The following is a 27,201-nucleotide window of genomic DNA, read 5'->3' as shown; positions in this document are numbered from 1 at the left end:
AAATGATAGCAATGTAAAAAGTTTTATAACTTTTTGTGCTAGTATTGTCATTGTGGTGCTGAAGAAAATTGTTATGTCATTTATTCACAGCATTTATCTTTTAAGCATTCATATCTTTGGATGAGATATCCCAATGGGGAACTGATGCTCTTACGAGGAGTAATTTAAAACCCTGAAATAACTACAAAGTCAAACCCCATAGTACGGATGTGATGCTGTACTTGAGTGAAAGTAGGAAAGAGCTCTGAAGATCTTTATTGTGCATCTAGTGGGAAGCACGCTGGTGAGATGGTTTGCTTCGCAGATAATTGAACCTGTCAGTCAGTGTCCAAACCAGATCAGGCGTCGTGCCCATCCCAAATGCAGGTTCTCTAATCTCAGGGGGCCAGAAACAGACTTGTTCTGTGTTCTGAAAAGCTTCTGAGCTAATGAAGTCCTTAGCCACATGGAATGGTTTACATCTCTCATGGAAATTTATTTCTGCAAAACTACAGTGCAAACAGAGATGCTCCAAGATCTATTGAGGGTAAAAAGACTCGAGGATATCTGTGGTTCTAGGTGCAGAAGCTAACAAGTAGTAATGAAAAGGGGAAAGTGTAAAGATGATGATAGCACCCTGCTATTCATCCATTATAAGTATCTTGTGAGACCCTCTCCAAAGAAGGTACAAGATTTGCATGAAGGCCAAAGGGACCGATTCGTTATTGCCCTCCTCACGATGCCATCTGTTGCTTTCTTTCTACAGGATGGAAGGGAGGAATTTACAGTCACTCTTCCCGCTAAGAGCTGTGCTACACCTATCATGAGTATGATAATCCAATCCTAATATGATGCCAAGATCAGATCACTGTGCAGGTAAAGTAGGTAGATTTCTCTTTACATTAAGATGCAAGTTATAGCACTTGGAGGGTTTGTAATTTAGTAAGAAATTAGGTAAGTAATAAATAGCTAGTGAAACTTCTTGAAAAGTTCTCAAATTGCAGTAGTATATTGTAGAGCGACAGAGCATGTTGGGTTTTAAGAACAAGAAAATTTAACCTCTGTTTTCAAGTATTGCTGACGTCATGTGTGCTAGGCTTCCAATTGCTTTCTGGCACGGCATGGTGGACCATCAAAGTGTCTGTAATGCTGCTATTTACACTGGCACAGAAGTAATTTGGTGATACTGCTTATCTCTCTTGGACAATTGTCATGAGTTGTAACAGCAAACAGTCCTCTGTGGCACAAATGTCTGTACTAGCCTGGGGTGCAGGTACAGCTTGTGATTGTAGAGAAGTCCTTAGCGAGTGATTTTATTTCAGTTGTACTCGCCCTGGCCCTTCTGAATTTTTCACAGCAAATAAGGAACTTGGACTGATTGCATTTTCCATTTATTCAGATAAACTTTTTCTTTTTTGTTTTTCTTAGTGTCATTAGAGGAGGTGCCTTATCTGATGCTGTTCTCCTTCTGTTAGAAACAGCTAGAAAGTGTGGTTTTGGCCAGCGAAGCTGCTCTGACTGTCCGGACAAACTCGGTGCTGTTGGAGAATGCTGGCCTACAAGTAGTGACAGGTATCAAGAGATATAACAAAGATATGGCTCCATGTGCACAATAAGGTTGTGGTCTGATGAAGAGACTACTGCAAGGGCTAAGAGTCTGAAGGGGCAGGTCCCTGCGTTTACTGTACACCCTTTTCGCATTTTAAAGATTGTAAATTAAATGGGGCTAGAGAGGGAGCAGAGGTCTAACTGCAATCTTCAGCATGTCAGCTAGACTTTTAGTTAACGTTCTTCAGCCTGCCTCTTCCGACTACTTAGCAGCAATCTTCTCCATAGTAGAGGATCTGCTTTTCTCCTGGTGTGCTCTTTGCTTTGAGAATGAACAGTAATGTGGAGGATCGGGTGACAGCGCCGGCAATACAGGTGGATGTGCTCAGCTGCTTGAGTAAAGCCTCACAGGTTATCAAGGGGACAGCAAATTCAAGCGAGCTGCTTTGCCAGACCGAGTGCTTCTGCTGGGCAACTGGCGGCTACTGCTTTGGCCTTGCTAAGCCAAAAGCTTTTTGAGCAGTGGGAGCTTTGCCTGTGTCAGGACTGCAGCATCCAGACATGCTGTACACAGGGGGAATCTGTAAACGCTGCAGATGCCTCTGGTCCCGGCACCCAAGGGAACAATAGTTGCTACTGCATGTTTTAATTTTGTTTATTAATAATTGAATAAGCTGTTACTGACGCCCCAGGACACTGCAGCGCATCAAACCTCTCCTATCGTGTGAAATGCTGAAGTTTCCCTAGTTGATAGCGAAATCGGTGGCAGGGGGAGAAGGCAGCAGCATTCGGTACAGACTCTGCTTGTGGCGTCTAGCTGTGAGCACTTGGAAAGTGTCTGCAGGCTTTTGAGAGCTGCCTAGGGCTTGGAGACAGCTCAGCGCTGGGGAAGCCGGGCGCGCGGCGGGCAGCTGGCGAGCCCGCGCCGGGCTGCGCTGGTCTCTGCTTACGGCTGAGAGAGGGCACCGTTTGTCGCCAGTTCCTTCCGCCCTTGTCGCGCTCCCAGCGCCTGATGCTGGAAGCCAGCCTGTCCTGGCATGTTTGGCGCAGGAGGAGATTTTCAGAGTGACTTTATCCTGAATTTGTTTCAGTCTGTGCCAGACATCGGGGTTTGTACAGGAACACAGAGAGTGAAAGGGTGTCCTCCTCTTTCCAGCTGTTGCTTAACTGCATGCGGTAGTTGATGTTTGGATAGGTAACAAGTGGGAGAGCAGGTTTTGAAGAGGCCGTAGAGCCAGCTGAATAGGGAAACACGAAGGGTTTTTACATCAGTTCCATACAGGAGAGGCTCTTCTGGCTCCACCAGTGATCCCACCCGCCCAGTAACGTGTTTATGACAGCAGCAACTAATAGGTATAGGGGGTGGGAGGAGGTACAAGAAGCTGTAGAGCGATCCTTTCCTTGCCGTTCCTATATGTGGGCATATAGGAATCCACACACCTTTTCTGGAAAAGCGTGGGCAACCTCTGGTGAGTCTGCAGGCGGCCTGAGCCTTGCTTGTCTGGCGGTCCGGGCGTGTGATGGAGCACGATCAAGCTGTAGCAGTTCAGTGCTCAGCGGAGCAGCCCTGCTCTGCTGACCCCGCGTTCTCCCCCGGGTCTCCTCCAAGCCTCGTGTCGGAGCTGGAGCTCCTTGCTCCAACGAATCGCATGTTAGTGCAGCTCAGAGGTAAGAGAAGAGCTTGACCTGGCCTTGCTGCCGTTGCTTCCTTCAGGGGAGGAGAGGAAGCCGGCGGGACCCGGGCCTTGCCTGCAGCACGCCCAGCAGTGCGCTTCATCGCTAGGGGAACCGCTGCCTTAACCTGCCTTTCCAGGCTTGAGGGACTAAACAGTCTCTTACGTTCGACGGGGTGAGATGACAGCCAGCTACTGCAGCTCAGCTGACAAGTAATAATCAGCTGAACTGCCTGTGACTTATTTGCAGCTCTCGTACCCTGACTTTTGCATAATTTTGTAACTGGATACAGGACTCTGCCCCGCAGAGTGGATTCGAGCGCGCCCGAAGGGTTTAGCAGTATGCCATTTCCTACAGCATTAAACCATGCACGCAGATCAGTGCTTAGCATAGATTTTAGTTTTATTAGCTTCCTTCCAGACTTCAAGAAGAGAGTGTATTGACTAACATAAATTGGGGGTTTGAGGCATTTTAAATACATCTGTTCTCCAGCCTTCCCCATCAAGGAAAAAAAGGCGATTTCATGCAAAATACAGCTAGTAGAAGAGGAGGGGAAAAAAATCATGATCTTCCCCAAGTCTGTAGGAAAGATTCACGGCGTTAATAACGAGGTGGTTGCTCCTGAAGGCACCCTGGGCGGTATGCCTGCCACTTCTTCCTAATCCCGCAACAGCTGTTAAGTGTTGCTTGTGTTCTCCATCACAAAGTGTTAGCAGAGGGTGGAGCCTCTCGTACAAATGATAACATCATTAATCTTCCTGAGATGAGGAAAAGTCGAGCAAAAAACCTTTGTGCAACAGCCCCAAACCAGTATCATTAATCAGTGATGATTTCAAGGTATTAATTAAAGCACTGGGCGCTTTGCCTAGAAAATGTACTTCTAGGCATTTTTTTTACACCAATAAAGTAGTCTCCATTAAAGGGCAATTAGCAAAGAGACAAAACCAGCAAAGCGCTCCATTTGATTCATCAGCCGCATAAACAAGATGCTGACACCATTTCTTCAGCCTTAGACAATAAAAAGCTTATGAATACTTGCATTATCTGTATCACTTCTTATGGAAATCTGGAGATGCTCTACCTGCTAAAATTTAGATTATTTTTTTTGTTTGTCCTATATTTCAGCTACATGCAGTTAAAAAGCCCTTTATTATTTATTCAAGGTTTCTCAAAACATTTTAATGATGTGAAGAGAGAGAGAGGGTTTTAGGGGAAAATGGAGAGTTCACAGTCAAACAATTCCACTGAAGTCTCTTACAAGCTATTAGAAAAGGACTGCTGTGCGTTTTAATTGTCTTCACCATACTAGCAAATTCAAATTTCTTTTAAAGTAAGGAGAGGCAGCACGTTTTGTCAGCCAAACCTCTGTAGGCCATTAGAGATCCTTTGAATTGATTTATGGTCTTTCAAATTAGGAAAACCTAAAATTCAATAGCTCAGAAATTGTTTTGTTTGAGCTTGGTTGCTCTGTTTGGTTGGTTTATTGTTTTTTTTTCTTTCTGTTCAGACCTCCTGGATAAAGTATGTGCTCCAGCTTAGAAAAAGAAAAAAAAAAAAAAAAAGAAACTTAGAAGAGGAAAATCAGGACTGCCCCTGAGGAGCCAAGTGACTGCTCCCATTTTATGTGGCCCTGTAACACCCCTGTCTAGGAAAACGCCGCTTTTGCTGCTACTGTGGTTTTGTGAGCGCTAAACCTGGGCTTGCTTGGCTTTTCTTCTTCTTCTTCTTTTTTTCCCTCCCACTGGTAGCATCATCGTAAATGATACCAGAGCGGCTCAAAGGTATCAGAAGGAAAAACTCATTTTCTAGATGCAGTTTTTGCAAGTCAGCCACCAGCGTCAGCTCTCTCTTCCTGTCGAGCCCTAGCTTGTCAGGCCAGAAGCGACCACTGTGATCGTGTCAGTCGTCCTCCTGAATAAACAAGGATACAAGAGTTATTCTGTTGATCTGTGGGAAGAAGAGCCCAAATTGCTCATTAGAAAAATGTTTCTGTTAACAGCTGCTTTGAACTATGTCACTTCTGATCTTTCGCTCCAGCAGCTCTGCTGAGGCGGCATTCTCGGTACTCCGCGGAAATCACAGCGGAAAGCGAGCAAGTATCTGGCACTTTGCACAGCACCGGATTGCAAACACATTTTATCCAGTCTGCTTTATCAGAGTTTCAGGCAGCTCTGAAGGTATTCATTTGGGCCTAACATTTCTCTGCTTCTCAGGTAACCTCACCCTCGAGACCGACGCAGTGTGTTATTAGCAGACACGACACTTGCATTCACAGCAAAAAAGCTGGAGGGGAAGGGCGTGTTGTTAGTTTTTACCTTTGGGAACCCCTGTGCATAAGGTATCTCATGATAATATATTAAAAAGCAAATTAGCTTTGCTGAGAAGTAAGCTTACCAAAGTTAGCTTTATCCTCTGCCTGGATTTGGACTTGGTAGATTTCCATCACAGTGAAGCAGAAAGGCTGATCTGGAGGGAGCAGCGGGAGAGAGACGTTTTGCATCAACAGTGGGATTTTTTTATCCCACTGGATTTTTTTATGCTTTGCTTCCCCAGCCCTCTGCGTAGAAATGGCCAAATTTCACAGGTGCTGTAGTTTTGCCCCTTTGGTCTCCTTGATTCTTGACGTTCTGCTGCTTTGCAGGGGCTTGAAGTGCTTCTATCTAGACAGGGCTGAACTAGTCAGTGTTGAGGATGCAGGTCTGTAACGACCCAAATTTGATCTCAGTTATCACTGCTGTGATTTTGCACTCTGCTTCATCCCAGCGGTACCTTCCCATCCTCACACGCCGTGTGCAGGGACCATAGTCTCTCACAGCCTGAGAAATATGATGGGAGAAGAGGGATTTGACCACAAATCTGATAATTCTAGGACAACGGAAGTGGCAAAGTGTGTTTCGGAGGGCAGGAAGGGAAAGGCCCAGCAGCCTTGATTTAGATTGGCTTAAACTGCTGTGGAGCTGTGCCTCTACCTTACACCTCTGAGCCAGTAGGACCTGACAGCAGGCAGTCTCAAACCATGTCCTGCAGAACAAGCTTGGTGTAAAGTAATACTCAACTGTCGGTATGGTAATAGTCAGCACTGCTTTCTTTGAAAGAAATAACTATTTTCCACTTCTTTTCCACTTTTTATGAAATTCTAGGTGATTCTTTGGCCCGTAGAGAGGTCTAAGTGGGCACAGTCTTTTTAGCTGAGCAAAATGTGCCTGGACACATCCGTTGTAGGAATCATCTACAGGAAAAGTAGTTGAAAATAGATGTCCCTCCCAGCCACCATTTAGGGAACAAGGAGCACCGTTACCACTAGAAACTGTTAGATTTAGAGACGTGTGTTGACTGTTTCTAGGTCGTTCCATCCTTTGCGTATTGCTTTTCTAGAGTTTATTCTGAGGCTCCTAGTTCATACCTTTGCCCTGGATAAGGAGCCCGGCTTCTGACTCAAAGCTCTGTACCCTCTCCCCTGGGATCACCACCTGAAACTCAGGCAGCACTATGCCAACCATGTTCACGGGTTTTTTTGTTGTTTAGTTTTGTTCTAGTCCAAAATGGATCAGGAATGCACTTGTGAAGAAGATCCTTCCGTAGTCCTCGCTTACCCTGCTCTGGCTCGCGTTGCAAAGAAGTTTACTAGTGCATAAACTGTAGACTGCTTTTGAATGAAGCAGGGCAGAAGATGTACTGTAACTGCTAATGGGCTTTCTATCCCTGGAATCACACTCGAGTAAAATCCCTGAAACATGTATTAAGTGGGTGCTTGCATGGACCATACCACTAATTGTTTTGCTTTGTAGATCTCCTCCTGTTGTGCTGCGCTACTTGCCAAGGCAGGCAGAGCCCCTGAGACTCTCTAGGAGCCCTTTGGTTTCCAGGGGTGGCAGAGAACTGAATGTCCCTCAAGGCATCGGAAATAGCGTGGCTCAAGACGTTGCAGGTAGGAGTTAAATTCTCTCCTGTCACTTCCCTGAACACGAAATAAGGGTCTGCCCTTTGTGCCTTGTGTGGTGGATGATATCTGCAAAACGTACTCAAATCCTTAATTTAGTGAAATCTTGTATAAATATATGTGATAACAAAACCTGACAGCAAGCCACAAGGCTCCAAGTCCTGGAGAGCAGTGACACAGAACAGCAACACATTATATCTCTCTACAACTTTTCAACTAGTCAAAGCAATATGAAAGGTTCATAATACATAGTCTTAAAGGATCTTTTTTTTTCTAGCAGCGAGATTTACTTCACATAAAATGAATCTGATTATTTCTCGTAATGGGAAAATGAATATGACGTTCAGTATGAATCATCTTGGCCTGTCATCTGACAGATGCCAATCATTTCTTTGTCCTCGTTCACAATGAAGTAGAAAGGAAGCTAATGCAGAGATTACTTTTTTTCTGAAACAGGAAATGTCTGACTGCACCTTGTTTTGCTCTACAGCAACCCAGAGAATGGGATGTACTAAGCTAGTGGTGGCTCTATCATACAAATGAGACCAGCAGGCAAATTTGAATCCCTCATTCCTAAACACATGCAAATACAGCCGCCACGCTGCTCCTTCTTAGCTCTCATTGATTTTGGTAGACTGAGGTGTTCAAGTCTGAACACACGATACTGAGTGAGAGAAAGGTAGATTAGTGTTATGACACAATTGCTTTGACCCTAAATTGCTTTCAGTTGTTTGTATTTATCGTCTCTGTGTCCTTTACCGCCTTCCTGCCTCTGTCTGTCTCTTTTGTATGGTATGTGTGTTTGCCCGAACTCTTGTAAAGCGAAAGAGTAGCATCTCGTAGTACTCTAGCTGTGAGCAACTACCATCGTTTATCACTGTGTCATTTTGACAAAACATGGGAAGTCGCATAAATGCTCCTGGAGAGCCTGAACAGATTTTCCGCCACCCCAAAGTTCTTTATAAACTCATGAATTTTCCTGCAAATGACTTGCTAGAACTAAAACATGAAACTGTATTAGCATTTTAGAGCATTTTTTTAATGTATTGTGGTTATTCTCATTATATTTTTTCACTGTCATTGAGGTTTGTGATTATTCAGCAGTCCCATGGTAGATTTCTTTCCTTTGTAGAATAAAAATGATGGAGATTTTTCTCATCTTCAGGGAAAAAGAAAAAGAAAAAAAAGATTCCATAATGCATGATGTGTCTCACAATCACTTTTTTTCCTCCTGGTCCCCAGTATATGCGGCAGGGATCTGCTGTCATTAAGGTTGGCTGTCTGTCATAAGAGATATATATTTTCTGGCCACAAGATTAACTTTTAATGTAGAAAAGAAAATGAAGTTATGGGTAACATCTTAGGACCTTTTTGAAAAGAAAAAACAGTATTCATAAATATTTAATAATAAATAACAGTACAAATAAGTATAAAGGCTACTTCTGTCACAGAGCAAATTCACTGACATTGTGCCTGGCAGGCAGGAAGCGGAATTGCACCGCTGAAAGCCGAAGTCTACGTGAACATCTTGCAGCTGGCCAGGGCCCATGCCAGCGAAGGGGGGAGGCTGCGGCAGACCTAGTCCCAGGGAACTGACTCTTGTCCTGTGGTCCGTTATCTTGACGTTTATAGAACTGCATTTCAAATATATGATGAAGTTTTATTCAGGAATACGACTCTGGATGTTTAATGGAAGGAAACCGTAGCTGCAAGTTTTGTAACAGGAGCCCGAGATTTGGCAAGCATCAGCTTTACTTCTAAATAGTTCTCTAGGACAAAAATGATAGCCCCTACTTGGAAAAGTGTCTTAAATTACTGAGATGTATAGTGGTGAGCAATGCGTAGTGAAGCATTTTCTGCAAGATGATTCTCTAGATAAAGCTGCAGCAGACAATGTATCAACGTACAGGCTTCTGTGCTTCTCTAAAGAGTTGCGGCTTTGCTCTCTGATCTCTTTCTACAAGACTGTTTTCTTGATGGTTTTACATTACCAAATAGATTAATAAGACCACAGAGGACCTGCTTTCTGTGCATCTGTCCTGCATTCACAATACGACAGTGGGGGTTGGTTAGAAAATTGTAGTTAAGTCATCCCTGTATGACCGTTACAATTACTGCCCGCATTTTGAGTATTTTTAAAACATACCTCTTGTTCTTCCCTTTCCATGCCTGCTGGAAGGTTTTTTAAACTTTTAAATTGTCATATCTTTCTCAGGGATTTAGACAGCCCTTAGATTACTTGCTGTCTGCATGTGAAGGCTACAGGTACACAAGCGATTGCTTTTTGGGCTAACAAGAAATGTGTGCCTGTGCTGTGTTCCCTATATAAATTCTGTGCAATTGATAGACACATTGTGAAGAATTCAGTGTGTCAGGAGACACCGCAAACAGGAAAGGCAGCTAGAATGCAAATAGCTACAGAGCAGTAAAAGTGAGATGCCGTAGCAGACTGAGGAAATCATGCTGATGGATCATAAAGAGGCTGAACCAGGCATGAGAAAGCAAAGTTTAACTGAAGAACAAACACATCAACTGACAGCAAGGAATTGCTTGAAACATAAAGAAAAACCCTCAGCAGAAGAGCCCAGAACCGCGATTCAGCGGGAGGCTGTTAAGGGAAGGCATTTTGCATGAATGAGAGTGGAGATTGTAAAGTGGTTGTGTGGGTGGCTTAAGTGGTGGTGTGAAACTATCCCCATGTTAGATTGAGCAGATATATGAAATTGTTTATGTTGTTTGTGGTCGACAGAGCTTGTAGAAATTTTTTCACCTGCAAGATGCGTCCTTGCCGACTGAGAGGTGATCTGTTTGTCTGTAGCGGTGGTTTTTTTGTACTGTGGATAAAGGGACTAACTTTGCATAGCGACCATGTAAATACAGTTTCACAGTCGGATTCAGGCATCCATCTATTCAGCTTCACATACTGTAATATATCCCTGAAACCAATGGGAATTAAAATATATTCCTAATGGGTGTGTGCTAAGTCCTTAGCAGAGCACAAATAGGATGTGTAGTTTCTGTGCTGAATGAGATACAACTGCTACTGAAATGTGGAATTGAAATTAGTTTCTTACCGCCTTCCACTAGCTTCTCAAATAATTTCACAATCCAGGAACTTGGCATTTATCGAGAGGACTTGGAAGGGGATACCAGCAGACAGAGAAACTTCCATTTGAAAAGGTCGTAGCGGTTTGCGTGTAATGAGGTAATTGTTGAGCGAGCAATTAATGTTTTTGGTCGAAGGCTTGGAGCTGTATTTGCCTCCTCTTCTTCTGCTCGAGAAGGCAGGGTCTCTTGCTTGGCGTTCGCCAGTCTTTCCTTGCGTGGGACTACGAGCAGCTTCCTGCCTGCAAGGTCTCCCAAGGATGCCTGCCTGCAGCTACCGGCAATACACGCCGCAAGGGAACGGCGGCAGGCAGCAGAGGCGAGTACGGGGTCCCCTGCAGCGCCCTGCTCGGCACTGTTACTGCCTGGGACAGAGAAAGCTGGAGAATAATGTGCTAGCGGCTCATTTAAAAAAAATGTCCTGAGGAGGAAAAGTGGGCATAACTTCTTGCCGTTTTAGAAGGAGGGGGAGCTGCATACTTGTTCCCTAAATGTAGGTCCCTCTTTATAGTCTTGCTTACAGTGAGTTTTTTTTCTGGAGTGTGTCTCTGGGCAAAAAGGGACTGCTTTAGGTCTGTGCTACTTTCCTCTGAAGGTTCTGAAAGACCTTTATAGTTTCTCTTGATACCATATGGTATCAGAAGTTGTTATTAATAGAAACAGATTATTTGGCACTATCCAGCAAGTATAGATCTTTTAAAACAGCTTTTCAAGTGGTATCTTTAATATTTTTGCACCTGGTAATGAAATCCCCTATAGACTGGACCGCTTCAAAGCTAGCAGCGCCTCTCACCGAATTGCCTGCCAATTTTCATCACACACGTTTCTAAATCCGATCGCTTCCGCAGTGCTTTTGGTGCTTTGGTGATTAGCTCCAGTTGTAAAAGGCTTCTGCAGAAAATCTCTGAAGCAGTTTGCTTCTGTGCAGGTTCTCACTGCATCAGCTTTTCGTATGTCAGCATTTAAATACTTTGGCTTGGAATTCTTGATCATTTTTAAAGGAGAAGATGACCTGCTTTGCTTCACGGAAATGCTTATTATTTCTGTAGCTCTGTCAGTTCTGCCGGAAATATTTACAATCCAAATCGCATCTGCTTTGGCACCTATCACTCAACAGACCATGAAAGAAAGATCATTGTGACTGTTTACAAACAACTAAATAATAGGGCAATTATGAATATGTGTTGGATTTTCACCTGTACTTGTTTTTTTTTTTTTCCCCTATAATTTTCCTATATAATATCCTCTGGCTTTTCATTTGTAATGAACAGAACAGATAGGGGCTCACAAAAAAGATACGATTGGCCTTGGGGACTTCTGGTACGTTTTGTTGTCTATTTAGCTAAATCAGGTTTGTGTTACCACAGCACACGTCTCATGGTGCTGGGTGCTGTACAAGCGCAGGGAGAAGCCTTGTCTCAAAGGAAATGCCATCTGGATAGACAAAAGGGAACGGATGAAAAGCTAGGAGGTGGTTATCCCCCTCTCAGGGCTGGAAGCATTGGTGCATAAAGAAAATAAGGATGTGCTTACACCATTTAGCAGAACATTGTGCAGATTTCTCAGCTATTTTCACAATGCTGTCATCCAAATAAGTCAGGCTTAAGTCTGCTCACCAGCTCTGTGCATGGGCCAGGGCAAATAAACTCAGATTCCTGAAATGCCTTGTTAGCTCTCCAGCTCCAGTGCTCCTTCCAGGCCTCCTAGATCTAGACTTAGCACATGCAGAGTGAGCTCAGGGCTGTCTCTACCCATTAGTATAGCTTTGCCTTAAAAGATTTGCTTTGATTGACTTGTTACTTCTTGAATATTGGTACAAGATTGGATAGAAATCTGTGATGGAAGTGGTAGTTGAACCCAGATAAAATTTTTAACATAATGTCCTGCTTCTCCTGTGCAGCAGCGGACAATTTCTTGGGTGCAGTCTTTGTCTTGTGGACAGTTCCTTGGTGTCTGCCTAAGTAATTGCTGAGCAAATCAAGATCAGAGGAAATAGAAATAAAATAATCTAAATTAAAAATTAACGTATGTAGGATAATACTAGCTCCCAAAAATGTAGCTCTACTAAAAGTACTGCAGGTAAAGTAGCTTATGCAGTCAGTGGATGTCTGCGTTTTGGTGTGCTCCAGAGGTAAGGTATGTTCCACAATGGCTGTCTTGCTTTTTTAAAATTAATGTTATTTTGTCTCATACGTGCACGGGAGAGACTCAATTCAGAAATTGCTCAGAAGCAGGAAAGCAGATTAGCCTGACCCACTTAAAATTGAGACAAATTCCAACTCCCTGCTGGTGAAAATGGATCTACTGCTTTGAAAATTGCAGAGGGGCATGAATTTACACCAGCTAAGAAATTGGCTCGTTAGCTGATCATATGATGGTGGTTTAGATGAGTGGAGAAGATCAAGAAAAACTGCATGCAGTAAACAATTCTGTAGCTGAATTTAACCCTTTGTTGCTGGGCAGGTGAATAAAATTGCCCGATAACGTTTTTGTGTTCACATTCACGTGTTAAATATTTAGTTAAAAACATTTGGGATGGCTCACTGCGGGCTTAACTTACACTGCCGCTGTGGCTGTGTTTCCATTAACTTCGACTGTCTCTGGATCAGCCACAAACTGTCTTGTTTACAGGTATTCCAGAATTATGTTTTGACATTGAGGCTGTGTGATTAGCCACCTAAATTGCATGCTGTTTTTTTCCCCTGGTTTTGTAATCGGATTATTGTGATATTAACAAATAAAAGCAGCCACTGAACAACAATAAAGCTTTAATATGAAATGAGCAGAGAGGAAAGAGACCATCAGTAGGCAACAGATTTAAAAACACAAAAATGCTGAAGTGATTTGTTTCCTCCCCCCAGCTGCAGCATTGTATTAACGCGCATTCACAGATCACAAGTCTCATAATACAACTTCAATTTTGAGCAAGGAAGGAAAACAGAAACTTATAAACCATGGAAAGTGATACTTACTGGATGTTTATATAAAACCATGCTCAAAAGAGGAAGGATTTCTTTTACCTTAATGTATGGACAGTTTAGCGTGAACCTGTGCATCACAGAAGATACTCTCATACAGAAATTGCGCTTGATTAATGTGCTCTGTGCCTGGCTGAGGTGGCTGCATGAATTGCCACCGCTGTGTGGACCCATCTATTAGGGTGGAAAGACTTTCCGTGCATTGAGCTTCCATCTCTACGTTTGTGCATGCTCACATGACTATTCTTGAAAGTAAATAGACATATTTTATGAAAACCAGCAAATGAAATAGTCCAATATTTGGCAGCAGGTATTTGCTACTATTTCCTCCTGTGTAACTAATTTGTGTTGAGCAAGGAGTCAGACGTAGGTGGGAGTCTCTCTGTTCTAGACGTTATACAGGCAGCAAAATGATCATCCTTGCCCCCCAAAAGCTTGCAGTCTAGTGTGAATGGGCCGAAAGCCACTTACTAAAGTATGGATGGCACTTTATTGCTCATAAATCGACAATCTTGGAGCAAAGATGCTGAGACAGTGTTTTTGGTGAGAATTTTTATCACTTCCTAAGGAACATGCTCTTTCCACCATGGCAATGAATGATGGTGCTAGCAAATTGCTCCTATTTTTCATGGTTAAGAGACGCTTTGCTATTCAGCAATTCCTGAATTAACTGTGAGATTATTTACGGTCTTTAAAACAATAAATATATGCCCAAAAATATATGCTAGGTTAAATACTGGGCTGTGGATGTGCGCAGGTGTAAGATCCTGTCTACTACCTATTGTCTGGTAATCACAGTAATTTATGGCTGAAATGCAGAACATTTACCTATGTTTCTCTCATAACAGCCCAGGCCTCCATGAGCATATCTGATCTGTTCTGCACATAGTGAGTTCTGCAGCTGAACTTTGAGCACGGTCTCAGTCTTTACTTTCAAGGTGTTACAAGGCCTGAGTGTAGGCAAAGATCTAGAACAGGGAGAGCAGCAGACATCTCTGCTCCTGTGGTATGGTAGAGCTTCGCATGGATGTGGGAGCTTCAGTTGAGCAGGTTTCTTGGGCCAGGCTGAGGCTGGAATGAACTGTCCTAGGAGCAAAGACCACTGTACACTTTCTGGCCTTCTGCACCAAAGGCAAGGTGTTTTCTTTGTCTGCCTTCTGTGCTGTAAACGGAGCCATATTCCTGCAGAAGTTCCAGATGGGACTGCTTTTCACCTGCCCAGTTCTCTGCTATTGCAAAGGTCAGAGCAAGGTTGTCACCTTTCTTGCTTGTAGCACCTTGCAATCTTAGTAGCATAGAGAGCATTGAGGAGTGTGTTGTGATCTGGGGCACTGGGAGTGCTGGGTAGGTGTTTTGCGCGCCCTTTTGCGTTGAATTTTGTTTTTTTCTGTTGCCCTGCAGAGAACGGGGGTCTGGATTGCCTAAGACAGACGAACAATGTCCTAAGGGCTCAAGGAAAGCAATACAGAATGGATCTGATGTCAGTCTGACCAAGTGGAGGTCGGAAGTAGAATTTTCTTTTTCAGAAGATCGGTTAATGTGTATCATACAGTGTTGACTCATGGGATGCACCTTTGTTTTTGGTTTTTTGGGTGCATTTCATGTTACTCTGCTGAAAACTGCTTTACAACTGCTTACAAACAAACAAAACTTCACGATAACTGGAAGAGGCTGATGAATTATCAAAGAGTTGTGACAAGATAGAACAGGGCCTAGCAGAAGTGGAGGACCTGGGAAAGAGCCAGAAACTAGAGCATGAGACAGATGTGGGGGCATGAAAGGGCAGCAGATGAGCAGAGAAAGGACGATCGCTGCAGTCACTGCTGCTTTGGCAGAGTCCTGTGAAGGCAGCTGACAGGATGTCCTGGGGATGAGAAATATAATTAGCGATGGAGCTTTGTCCTCCTTCAGCAGGAAAGAATTTGCTCCTTGCTTTTTTTCTAAAGGAAGGCTTGTTGAGTGATTGCTGTTTTAGTTAATTAGAGAAAGTGTGTAGCTTGATATAAACATAGGTCACGGAGCCGTGAGGTGGGTAGGTGCCGTTTTTTCCAAAGATGCCTTCATACAGCAGGAGGAAAGCTAGCCGTTCTACATGGAGCTGCCACATCGATCAGTGTAGCTGCAAGAAAGGTGATTTCTACCAACTTAATGCGTACTGCATTGGTCTGTGTTTGCTATAGGTTATTTTTCTACAGTCCTTTGTACTAGTTATCAACATATCTCACCATGGGCAGTCTGTTTTCTGTTGGTTCAGTGTCTAGCTAGCGAAGACTTGCTTTTAATAGGCAGAGGAAGGTAACAGACCACTTAGAATGAAACCTGTACTATAATGTCTTAAAAGAGATAATTTAACAGAATATTGATCCAATGTTGTTACCCTATTGTGGCCTGTTGAATATGAAGCACTTGAAGGCTGTAATTGAGTTGGAGCCTTCAAACAGGCATATCGTTTCTTTTCTGTTTCTTGCTCGCAGGTTGAGCTCAAAAGAAATATTTTTTAATCCAGAGTATGTAACTTAGTTGCTGATAGGTCAACAGTCCTGGTTTTATTTTAAATTTATACCGGATTAAACCTAAGACTTCTATTATTTTCAGATTTGCAACTGCAGTTGTGGTTTCCCCCCTTATTATTAAGGGGGGGAAATTCTGATATTTCAATTTGAGGACATTTCAACCCCTTTCCTTTGTAATCATCTTCCCTGCCATGTTGTGGAGTTCTGGGCTACTGTTGATAACTCTACGCTAAAAACACTGCGTAGTTGATGTACTTACAGTGAAATTCTAAAGACTTTATTTCATTAGTCTTACTTTTTAATGTAATGCAATTTTATAGAATAAGAGATAATCTATCACCAGTGCTGCAGACCTCTGGAATGTGGATGCTTTTTATCTTTCAGGATTTAATTTAATTTGATACGTTAGAAGTTTCCCCAGTTTTACCCCAACCCCCCGAGTCAGATTTCTCCATCCCTGCACTTTCTATTTTTGTCATCAGAGCGTGATCTCCATAGAACTGTCAAGAAAATAAGGAAAAATTTGACTCTTAGTAGTCAAGTATTTGAAAGGAAACATATTTTGAAGTTGGATGTGCTTTGTAAAAGAAAATATCCTTTATGCTTATGTTTTTCTTCTCGACCTATAGATAACTTCATTTTTTAAAAGTACAACCATTTTGTCCAGAGAAATCATGCCTTTTTTCCTCTGAGAGGACAGATGTTATAGTATTATAATCACAAATGGATCTCAATCCTAAGTAGTTGAGAGAGGAAAAAATATTTCATGCTTTTCTAAATAGCTGATTTGGATAAATAAGCATTTGTTCTCTTTGAAAGATTCAGCAGTTTCTCTTCTATTTATTGAAAGGATGAAAAAAATGTTTGTAAAGATTTCTAGCTCTCCGACAAGTTCTCTAGCACAAGTAGCAAAGATGAAGTTTGAAATTGTTAATGCTGTTCTAAGATTAAAATCAACAGATTATAAATATCCTCTTTAATGACATTTTAATATATTAGAGAAGTGAAGTACTATACTTCCGTTTTGTTTCTCAGTGACCTTTCCTTTCTAATATTATCTGGAACATCTAATTAGGATTTCTTCAGTTGTAAAGACAAGTTGTTTAGTTATGCAAAATTTAGTACAGGAATCTACAAAATGAGAAATTTAACTGGAGATGGATTAAATGGTTTCTGAAATGCCCTGGAGACCTTAAGTCTTATTTTATGGTGATTCTTTGAGCTTTTTAGCTGCCAGCGCTAGTTCTTGCGTTTCAGGGGAATTGCTCCTAATTTCAAAAACCTAGCGATGCACTGAAATGTCAGAGGGCTGTGTATCAACCCAATACAGTTGTGTGTTCTTGTTGCTAACAAGTGATTATGCATGAGGAAATGATATGCAGTAATGACTTCATTGGAAAAAAGAGCGCACAGCATTCATGGACAGGAGGCTGCAAACCCTCTGGAGATGGTTAATACCTCCTGGCCTTCTTTAATTGAATCCAGCCATTTCAATAGCAAATAAAAGCTCCACACAGAGCAGGGGATAACGCTCAGGAGGTGGGTCTTTAAAGCCAGCACAATGTCGGAGACAGCTACTGGGCATTTGCTGTATTATTGGTAAATACTTGAGCAAATGTATAATGCATGTTAACATGATTTCATTTTTCTTATATAATTCTTTTTCATGAGAAAAACAAAGTTTCCGTCTTTCTGATCCCCATGCTGGCACACAACGTGAAAGAAGATAACCTACCACGTTAAGGAGACTCATCTAGGAAGGCAGTGTGTTGGTGGAAAATCCTTTTGCCAGCCTGGCTGTAGCATTTTGCCAGTGTTTAGAGCCTCTGCAGTGGGGCCTCTGTCTGTCCTCGCTGGCTGCCAAGTGTCACTTGGTGTAAGGTGGTCACAAAGAGCGAGCCTCCCTCACGGACTGAACCCACAGCACTACGTGCCGCTGTGTTGCTGAGCTTAGTGGCGAACGTGTACCCTGACACAGCAGGGATTTGGCTGGCAGTTCACACTGGTGCAGCATTACTGGCAGTGGGGAATTTGGTAGCTGAGCCCCAGGGGTGGCTCTTCCAAAGCAGGTCTCTGCAAAAGTGCCCCTGGAGCTTCTGTGCTGACCTGCGTTTTTGCTTTTGAAAGGCTATCTTGGGTTTCCCTTCGAGAGCAGGAGAGAGAGAAGTTGGATTCAACTACTGAACTTCAGACTGAGTGCTAGGAAATGCGCTTTGCCCATGGTGCACGGAGTGGCAGGTGATTTGGCTGGGCTGTGACCTGCTCCCTGCAGGAGGAGTCCAGGGCGATCCCACTTCTCACCTGACGGCTTTGGTTGGGGAAGTGAAGTAAGCTGATGTGAAACCCTCCTCCTAGAGGGGGTATAGCAGAAGGTGAACTGAGTACCTTGATGTTAACTGTTACCACTGTGAGGAAACGTTTTCTGCTTTTGTTTTCTGAGGATGTAGTTTCATAAAGTAATTCAGTGGCTTTGAATCTGTAGCTTTTCTCCATACGTGGCAGAACAAAATCTCTTGCTTCCTGAGAAAGAAAGAAAGGAAAAAAGAAAGGAAGCAATTGGTTGTTTTATAGCGTTTTTAGAAAATGTTAAAGTTTTGACTTGTTGCGTCATTTATAGGTTGACTCATTGTGGCTTACTTCCTGCCTAGGCAGATGTACCACCTTTGAACGTCCTTAAACATACTCAACTGGACGTTTGTTTCTTTGGAAAAAACACAGAGCCTCCCTTGGGAGTCCATGCGTCATTTGTTTCAGGCAATAAATGATCCATAGTACACATGCCAGTGCTGCGGAGGACTAGTCTGTTAGATGTACAGTGTTTGGGTGACAGTACTACGTTGCTCAGACCAAAATTGTCTGACGTATAGGACAGCCTGTGCACGGCGGGGAGCCGAGGGGAGAGGGAACTGCCGGTTTGTGGCAGCGGTGGGAAATGGCAGTGGGTGAAGGGGTTGCGTTTGTAGCATTCCGTAGTATTTTGAAGCCAAAAGCCTTCATGACCCCGATGAAATGTCGTCCATCTACCAACGCTGCTCAAGAAATAACAGAAGAAACAAAGGTGCCCTGAATAATCAGCATATTCTTATTTTGATTCAGTGTAGGAATAAATGCCCAACTCCAGATTTTGCTTCAAGGAATATGTTGCTATTTCCCTATAAATTAGATGCTTTAGCTGAAGCATCATAAATAATCACAACAGCTATGCCAGTAAATGGACAGACAAAAGCGAAAATGTAGCTATCGCTCCTACAAATACAAAATATTTTGTAATGAAATTTGATTTTATGCATAAAGCTTGCTGGAGGTTAACAGTGACCTTTGTAATTGTTAGCGTGTTGCTTTGATTTGTTAATCTTACCCTAGAGGAAAAAAAGCCAATCTCCTCTTCCATTTTTACCATGATCATATTCTCGGGCTGTTTCTCATTGTGTCTATTCACGACAGACCGCTCGTCCCTGGAGTTAGCCCCCAGAAGCCACCCGCATTACCAAATGAATGAATCCTCCGCATTACCAAATGAATGAATTGAGCTTAAGCAGTCCAGTCTTTCTAATAACTTCTCTGTATCAGAACAGGAGAATCCGTAAAGATATCGATCCAGCAGAATAGTACGTTATTAACTTGCGGTGATAGCCTTTGTCACTGGCGAGATAGCCGAAATAAGCTAATGCTTATCAGCGATCAGCCGGTTGAAGGAACGAGCCATCAGGACCAACCACCATGCCCCAACCAGGAAATAGGATTTCGGTCCCTGTTCGCATAAGGTCCATTATGTGGATATGACACATATTATATACCGTGAACTCTGCCGCTTGAGCACAGGTAGTTACTTTCTATCCTGGAATACCTCTGTGCAGTGATAAATGTAGGAGGATAAGACATTATTATCTACTACTGCTTTACCTTGGGTAACCGCTCCTGTGCTGCTTCTTAGGATCTCTTTTTCTAGTTGATGTGGCCTTTTCTAATTCCTGGCTCGGTTCTTGATTTATATCCTCAAATTTTTTTTCTGAGAACACAAAAGAATTGTTACCCCTTGAATATGAGAACTGATTGCCTCCAGTTTCATGTTTCCTTGGGGTGTTTTGTACTTCTGCTCATTGCAAAATGAGGGAAGAAAACACAACAAAGATCCACCTGAAACAGCAGAATAAACATTGTCCACATGACGCCTGTAAAGACTACAATACATTTCAGATTGAAACGTTGCTGACTATAAAAATTATGAACAGGCAAACTAGGCCTGTAGCACTGTGTGCTGCCTGTGCATACAGGAGTAAATGCTGACCTTACTCTTTAAATATGAGAATTTTAGCTGTATTCCTGTACTGTTCACAGCAATGTGCTCATAACCACATCCCTGTAATAGGGAGCATATGGTCCGTATTGAGCCTATGGCAGCGGTATCCCTTCCCTGTCTTGGAGCATTCGGATGCTGTTACAGCACAGCACGAGCCACGGATGCAGAACATAAGCTGTGTGCATACTACAGAAATGGGAGTCAAACTTTGCTGGAACTAGTACTAAAATGGACATAAACCCAGGATGGTAGTCAGTCATCCATTTTGTTCAACGCGGATAATTCCAGTAGCTGAAGATGAGATCCACAGCTGGTGTAAGCGATCAGCTCCACTGTCTTTGGCGACGATTTGCCCTGACGGCGGAGCTAATCCCGGACACGTAGCGCTGCCCTGACGAGCCGCTGGGAATCCGGTTCCATTGCTGGTTGCTCTCATGCAGCCTCCTGCGGGGAAAAAAAGGGGGAGGGCAAAGAGCATGTTTGCTTTGGTCTAAGTAAATGGAGGAAGTATGGTTAAATAACAGTTAAGGGGTTTCATAAAACCATGAAGAGCTTAGCTAAGCAGCCTCCTGGAGTAATGAGCGTGGAGCCTTATCCTGTAGCCTTTCTGCTGCGTATTCATGCAGATGGTGAGCAGTTGAATGCTGTTAGAGTTACCGCTCAACGACAGCGAGGGCTTTACAGGCTTGTGAAATGGATGCTGGAGGTCGGAATTTTTGCAGAAAATGATGGTTTGGCAACAGCTCACTAAATTGCCAAATATTTATAATTTCCTCTCCCCACTGCCATTAGTTTTCCTTCCTCGGTTATACAGTATGCAGGCAGTAATGTTTTTCTGCATCTGAGGCTGGAGTAATTAGCAGCCCGAAGGCAGCTCTCAGGGCTGGTGTGATGGGGTCTGGCTCCCAGGCCAGAGCAGCCGGCAGGCCGGTGGCTCGTCTCTGCGGGGGAGACGTTGCCCCAGCAGGCTTGCCCGGCTGGCGGAGACAGCCCGCGCCCCGCGTGCCCTCCTCTGCCGCGCGCCGACCACCTCCTGGGCCCCAAAAACGGCCAAGAGTTACCCCCCGGCGTGAGATTTGCCCCAGTGCGGGTGTTTGGCAGTAAGATTACGCATGCGCTAATTAACCTGGTTGGTTTGGTATAATAAGATCCGGCATAAAAATAGCCTCTGACTTCAACACTCTCTGAGAAGCGCCGAGCAAATCCCAGGCGAGGAGGGCGCGTGGGTGTACCAAACCGCCGTCGGTCCGTCTCTCGGGTCTCTGGCATTTTGTCCGTCTGTATATCGTCACCATGACGACAGCGGCAGGGCTGGGGAGAACTCCCTGACAGCACCTCCTCAGCGGTGCTTAAAATCATGTAATGAAGTAAGAAAAGGCTGCTGATGGAGAAGGTTAGAACTGCCTGGCAGAAGATTACCGCCCGTTTGGTGATTAACAATCAGGACGGTCTTTTCCAAAGCTCTACCTCATTTAGCAGACTGAGGTTTGAGCTAAGAATAAGTCTTTGCTCTTAAAGCTGCGAGGAGGAGGGCGAACAGCAATTTCCCACCATTTTCACTGCTCTCCTGATGTTTACGCCTGTGTCAGGCTCTGTCCTAATTTTGCGGTCCCAGTTAACTGGCTTAACGCAAGCACAGGGAAGGTAAGAAGGTCAACTGTGTTGGTCATGGCACTGTAATTCACTTCGCTCTCTTGACAGTTTATAATTAGGATAGAGGAACTGTATAAAAACAACTCATTCTGGTGACAGAAACTCTGCACCCATCAGTTAATGTGCCATAATTAATCTTTTCTCTTTGCGTCCCTAAAATTATCGGTTGCTCTTAGAGATAAAGTTGTGTTTTCCTTACTAGCAAACGCATTTCCGTAAACTAGATAGTTGAACTCTTTGCAAGGAAGAAAATCTTTGCGTTACGGTATCCCTGGCATACAGGGAGGAATATTGTTTAGAGTTTTAAACAGAGTTTGTCGATATGATATATGAAACCTTATTGATATGATACCTTATTGATAGCATAACAACCTTGTTGGTATGATATATGAATATGGGGAAGCTGTAGTTCTCGGCGAAGTGAGATCTGGAAGAATCGTTAGTGTGACGCTATGGCAGGGACGAGTAAGGTCCTTAACTATGACATAGTTTTGGGCCAGATACTTTATTGTCAGTTCTGTCAGTTTTTGATCAAGAAAAATCTCGCTACTTGACTCTCGTTCCCTTCCAGGTTAATTTGAGTACACATAAACCTCCAGGTTTCTCTCGGGAGTATTTGGCTTTTCCTCCATCACTTGTTGGAGTGCCCATATGTCATGGCTGTGAGTTACAGAAACACCGAATTCTCCTGTTCTCGAATTCCTTTCTATGCATCTCAAGTAAAAATGTTTGGGGAAGGGGGGGAATTGTGTACGTCATGCAGAAGCGTGCTAGAGTTTGGAGACGAGCTGAATTTGGAAATGTTGTATATGAGATTTTTTTTTAAAGCTTCATGTTTTCTAAAAGCATTATTTCACAGAATGAATGCCAACTGCATGCAAGAGCAAAACCCCTGAGAGTTAGAGCAGCAACACGCGCACCCTCGAATTGCAGCGTCCTGCCCCCACAGCCCTCGAGGGAGCAGCTGTTCTCACACTGACGTCCTCTGTCCTCTTGGTTTGTAATGCATATTCATTTCAATTTCTCCTCCTTTTGCCTCTGCTAGACGTTGTTTTTGCAATATTTGAAAGATTTTCACTTTCAAGTGGCAGTTAATAATTGTGAACAGTCATGGAGAAAACCAGCAAGTTTCCCCCCAGGCTGTGCAGTACAGAGCAGCAGTACAGTTTGACAAAGTGACCATATAAACCTTCCTTGACTTTTTGTGGAGATAAGACTGAAATAAAGAATCAGGAAAAGAATTGCAAGTAGTAGCAATTAGATCAAAGGAGAAGCCTGATATGTGACACCTTTGAGTCCCCTGCAATATGCAACAGCTAAAAAGGAGACTGGCTCCTTCTGTGGTGCCGAGCAGCAGCCAGAGTTGCCATATATTAACTCCTGACTGGGTCACCTTAGGCAGAGTCAGCAGCTTGCAGGTTCGAGTTGCCCATCTGTACCACGGGGCAGCAGAACGAAGACCCGGGGCTGCGAGGCTTAGCTGTGATATCGCCAAGTCCTTTGAAACTGAGAAACGCAGAGTGTTAACATCTTTCTGCTCCTCTTGCAAAATTCAATGTACTTTGTGAGTAGAATTAAAACAAAAAAATACATTCCTGATCCTGGAGGCTTGGTTGGAGTGTAAATATTGTTGAAAAAGTACTGTATCTGTGTCTGCTTATCCCAGTTGTTGAAAAGATGAGGATGAATCTGACTTTTCCCTAAAAACTCTTGGGGAAATGCTGGCATAGATATCATTATTAGCATATGTTAAACCAGGGCAAAAAATACTCTTTGCATAAGCAGCTACTGCTGATGTGATCAAATATCTCCATTGCTGCAGGTCAGAATGTGCAAAATTAACACGAATATTCAAGTATTAAATCACTCCCATTGAAAGGCAAAAGGTTTACCGAAAACGCAGGCTCTGTCCTGTAGCTATCCGCCAGCCTCACTGAACAAGATGACGTGCAGGCGGCAGGCAGGGTTTGCTCAGGAGAACAGAACGTGAAGCAGGCATTTTAAATCCAAGCCTGCCATTAACTTACCTCAAGACGATGCTATGGGATTTATATTACTGTCTTTGGTTTTTTTTTTTTTCAATTTATATTACGAGATTTATATTAGTTAATCTGAAGAGTAAAGCACATCAGTGTTTGTGGAGTTTTAGATGCTTGTAATAAAATGTGGGGAAAGAAACTACAGCATAGGATAAGTAATGTATATTAGATAGCTTTGTGTGCTTTGAAGAAGGTGAGAGGAAATGCAGTAAAGTTAAAATAAAAAAAATTCAGATTTTGTAGAAAGTTTCTTATTGCGAACAAGTGCATACTTTTGGCATAAAAACAGATAGGGATTTGGATGTAACTCCAAATTACAGAATTACCTTTAGCGCAAGGATTTCAGGGTGTTTTTGGCTCAGCGGGGACTGCTCTGTCCTCTGTGGAGGAAGAGGAAGGGCAGCACATCTGAGCCCTTGGACGCGCAGGAGAAGCGGACAAGCTGTGCGTTTCGAGGTTAAGCAGCTGGCATCGAGTTCGGTGTGCTTAGCAGCCTCAGTGGCCTACCGCAGGCGTTAAATGAACTCTCTGCTGCGGAGTGCACGTTTCTAAGTGTTATAACCACGTATGTAGTTTAATGACCTGTGTATGAGGCTGAGAGACTCTAGCAACACCTTCTCTCCGCAGTTGGGCTTAGCTCAGACTTTTTACACTGCTGTTGAGGGAGATGCTTGTATGATCAGAACCTTTTAGCAGCGTTTTTCCAGTCTGCCCAGGCACACGATCTGGGCTGCCTGTGATGTGATTAATACATTTCCAGCAGGGTTGCTTTCAGAGTAGTATTTGTAGCTGCAGCGAAGGCTGTTTGGAAAGGCTGCAGTTGGTTTTGTAAAGCAAATTAAATTAAGGTTCCAAACAGAAAACCGTCTGAGGAGGTGCAAATGCTTTAGTAGTGCACGGCATTTTTATGTGTTAGTTATACAAATGCAAAAGTGCTTTGCTCATTCATGGCTTTAAAGTATAGGTCAGGTCAGAAAAATAATTGTGCCAAGCTGTTGCATTCTTGCTCAAGCACTTCTTATGTATGTTGCTATTCACCCCAATACCTGAGAAAAACTAGGTGGCAAGTGGGTTTTTCTGGAGTGTGGGAAAAGCTATGATTTTCTCATATGAAACAGGGAATGACCATATTTTCTTCCTGAAAAAAGCTCATCAAACCCCAGCCTAATTTCTGGCCACGGAAGATGCGTAAACCTGAAGCACTTCATCCCAATGTTGTCTTTTTGTTGGTATTATGACAGAGCTTAAAAATGATTATATATTTTCAGAACTGAAAATTGCAGCATTCTGTTTCAGATACGTCAAAATGTTTGTCAAAATGATGCTAGCAAAGTAGCTCACTGAGCTTTTTAAACGAGGTGGGGATGCTGACGTGTTCCCATGGCACTTCTCTTTTGATGGGTCAGAATTTTCCATTCTGCTAGAAAGCTTTGGTCACTCTGTTCTGGAGCATTGTTTTTCATGCGTCCAACTCCTGCTAGCCCTGTAGCTTTGTCCTCTGTTTTGAGCTTCTCACACAAGAACAGCTGAATAGCTTTGCAGTATTTTTATTCTCATATTGGATGTGAGCCTAAGAATCCTTCAGTTCCTAGGTCAATTGGTAAGAAATGCTAGTTTTGACCTATAAGTGTGTTTCTAAGAAGAATAGCAGGGGAGTAGGGAGATAGGAGATGTGATTTTAAGCTATTTTTATGCTTCCAGAACTACTTTCCTGAGTGAAAGTTAAAATAAGCCTGAATATCGTGGCAACAGGTCTCCAGTCCCCAACGTGCTTCATCCTTCCTCTGCTTCTCTCCTTACCTACCTGAGGCAATAGTCACGGTCGTTGCACCAGCTCTATTCCGCCTGTAGGATATGCTATCTAGCTAGAGTGAATTCGGAGGACAAATTCAGCCCTTGTTATAGCCAATGTATTGAAATTTTGCTAGTATGGCAGCTCTCCAAATCGTCTGCCTCGTTCAACTGGACCTAATCTGGTATATTTTCAAGCTTCATATCTTTGTTATGTTCTGAACTGTTTCTCTAGGTGCTTTCTGACGTAGTACTGCTACAGATAGTTAGCTCTGAAATGCAGATGAAATGGTTATTCTGGAATAGATGTATAACTTTCAATTTGTTGCTGGTTTGACTCACATTTTTATGCTTATGAGTATTCTTTTTATTTAATTATTCCCAGCCAGTTTCCAGTGGTGAGAGAGAACTTTAATTGAGATTTTTAAGCTGCGCTATTAAGTTGCACCAGTGACTTGATTGTACAGCTTCCAAGTAAATATAGTGCATGGTTCTTCTTGTGTAGAAAGTCTCCTCTGCATATGCTTGCTAGAGAGGGAAAGAAAAATATCTTTTTAGTCTACGGCTGAGTCACTGCAACTCTGAGCACATACTCCAAATCATTTCTATTATAAAGTAAAATGTGGTAGTCTGATACTTGATCCGTCGCATGTCTATATACTGGTTAGGGTCACATAACGGTTGTATTTCTTTAGGACTTTCAGCTTAGATTTTCACCAGTTAACATGGTTTAAAACAGCAGTTTCCCTGACTTCATTGGGATGACAGCATTGGGCAATAGTACCATGCTCACCTCCCCCTGTTACAGACCAGATTTAGGTTATATCACAGATACTTAAGGGATTTTTATATTGCTGTTCTCTAGTGCAAGCAAAATGCTATAGCATCTTCTGGTTTTGTGAATCCGCTGCCTAGCTGAATCCATTATGCTTTATCTGGAGCTCCGCTTTCTGATCACATGCTCTTAGCAACATGTCTGGCTTTTCTTCGCCTCACTAGCAGTATTACCTATCAGTTAGGATTTCCTGTAAAAGTACCTATTATTTTGTTGTACTGTGATTTGATTCAGTAGTACTCCGCAATACCACTCTATTTGCTGTTATCTATTCTTTTTATTTTTATGAGCACTCTCTGCTGCAGCACATCCCATATATGATTTTGAAGTACCACCTTGTCCTGCCAGTTGCTGGAGTTCCTATTCCCAGCTCCATCTTTCTGCATTTTTTTTTTCTGCAGGTCGTTAAATTCTTCTTGTTGTCATTTGTCTGTGCAAGTGTAAGTTTTACATATGGCAGTTTCTTCAGTGAGAATAAGATTTCCATGACAAGCTCAAGGTCATTGTTGCAATCTGTTCAGTTGCAGAAGTAATGAAAATAGTGCTTCCCTCCCAAATCATCCCTTTATTCCACAGGTATTTCAGTCAGCAACATCCTATATGTGAACGAAAGTCTGGCAGGTATGTTTTAAAGAAGGAAGCTCTGCATTTTATGATGTGTCTGTTGATTAAAGTGATAAAAGTGTAGGGTTTCTCTCTTGCAAAAACTGGGGAAATTGGGGCTAGAAACATTATCCTAGCCTCCAGCTTGCCCTGAGAAATCTCTGCCAACAACCATTTACATGCGATGTGGTTTTTGTTGGTGTATTATCATGTAATGTGCCTCTGCAGCTGACTGGGAGTGAC

General features: G+C 43.0%; 1 long non-coding RNA gene across 1 annotated transcript in view; it reads left to right on the top strand.

The window, feature by feature from the left end:
* Positions 1-27,201, top strand: part of LOC104153257 (uncharacterized) — a 457,768-nt gene that overhangs the window by 369,094 nt on the left and 61,473 nt on the right. The window contains exons 7-8 of the long non-coding RNA XR_011144058.1: positions 746-855; positions 6,990-7,129. This is a non-coding gene — a long non-coding RNA (uncharacterized lncRNA). The remainder of the gene's footprint in view (positions 1-745; positions 856-6,989; positions 7,130-27,201) is intronic.

Source organism: Struthio camelus, chromosome 14 (assembly GCF_040807025.1).
Source record: "Struthio camelus isolate bStrCam1 chromosome 14, bStrCam1.hap1, whole genome shotgun sequence".
NCBI classification, from domain to species: domain Eukaryota; kingdom Metazoa; phylum Chordata; class Aves; order Struthioniformes; family Struthionidae; genus Struthio; species Struthio camelus.
Note: the sequence above shows the minus strand (reverse complement) of the source record. Positions and strands in the feature narration are given on the sequence as shown.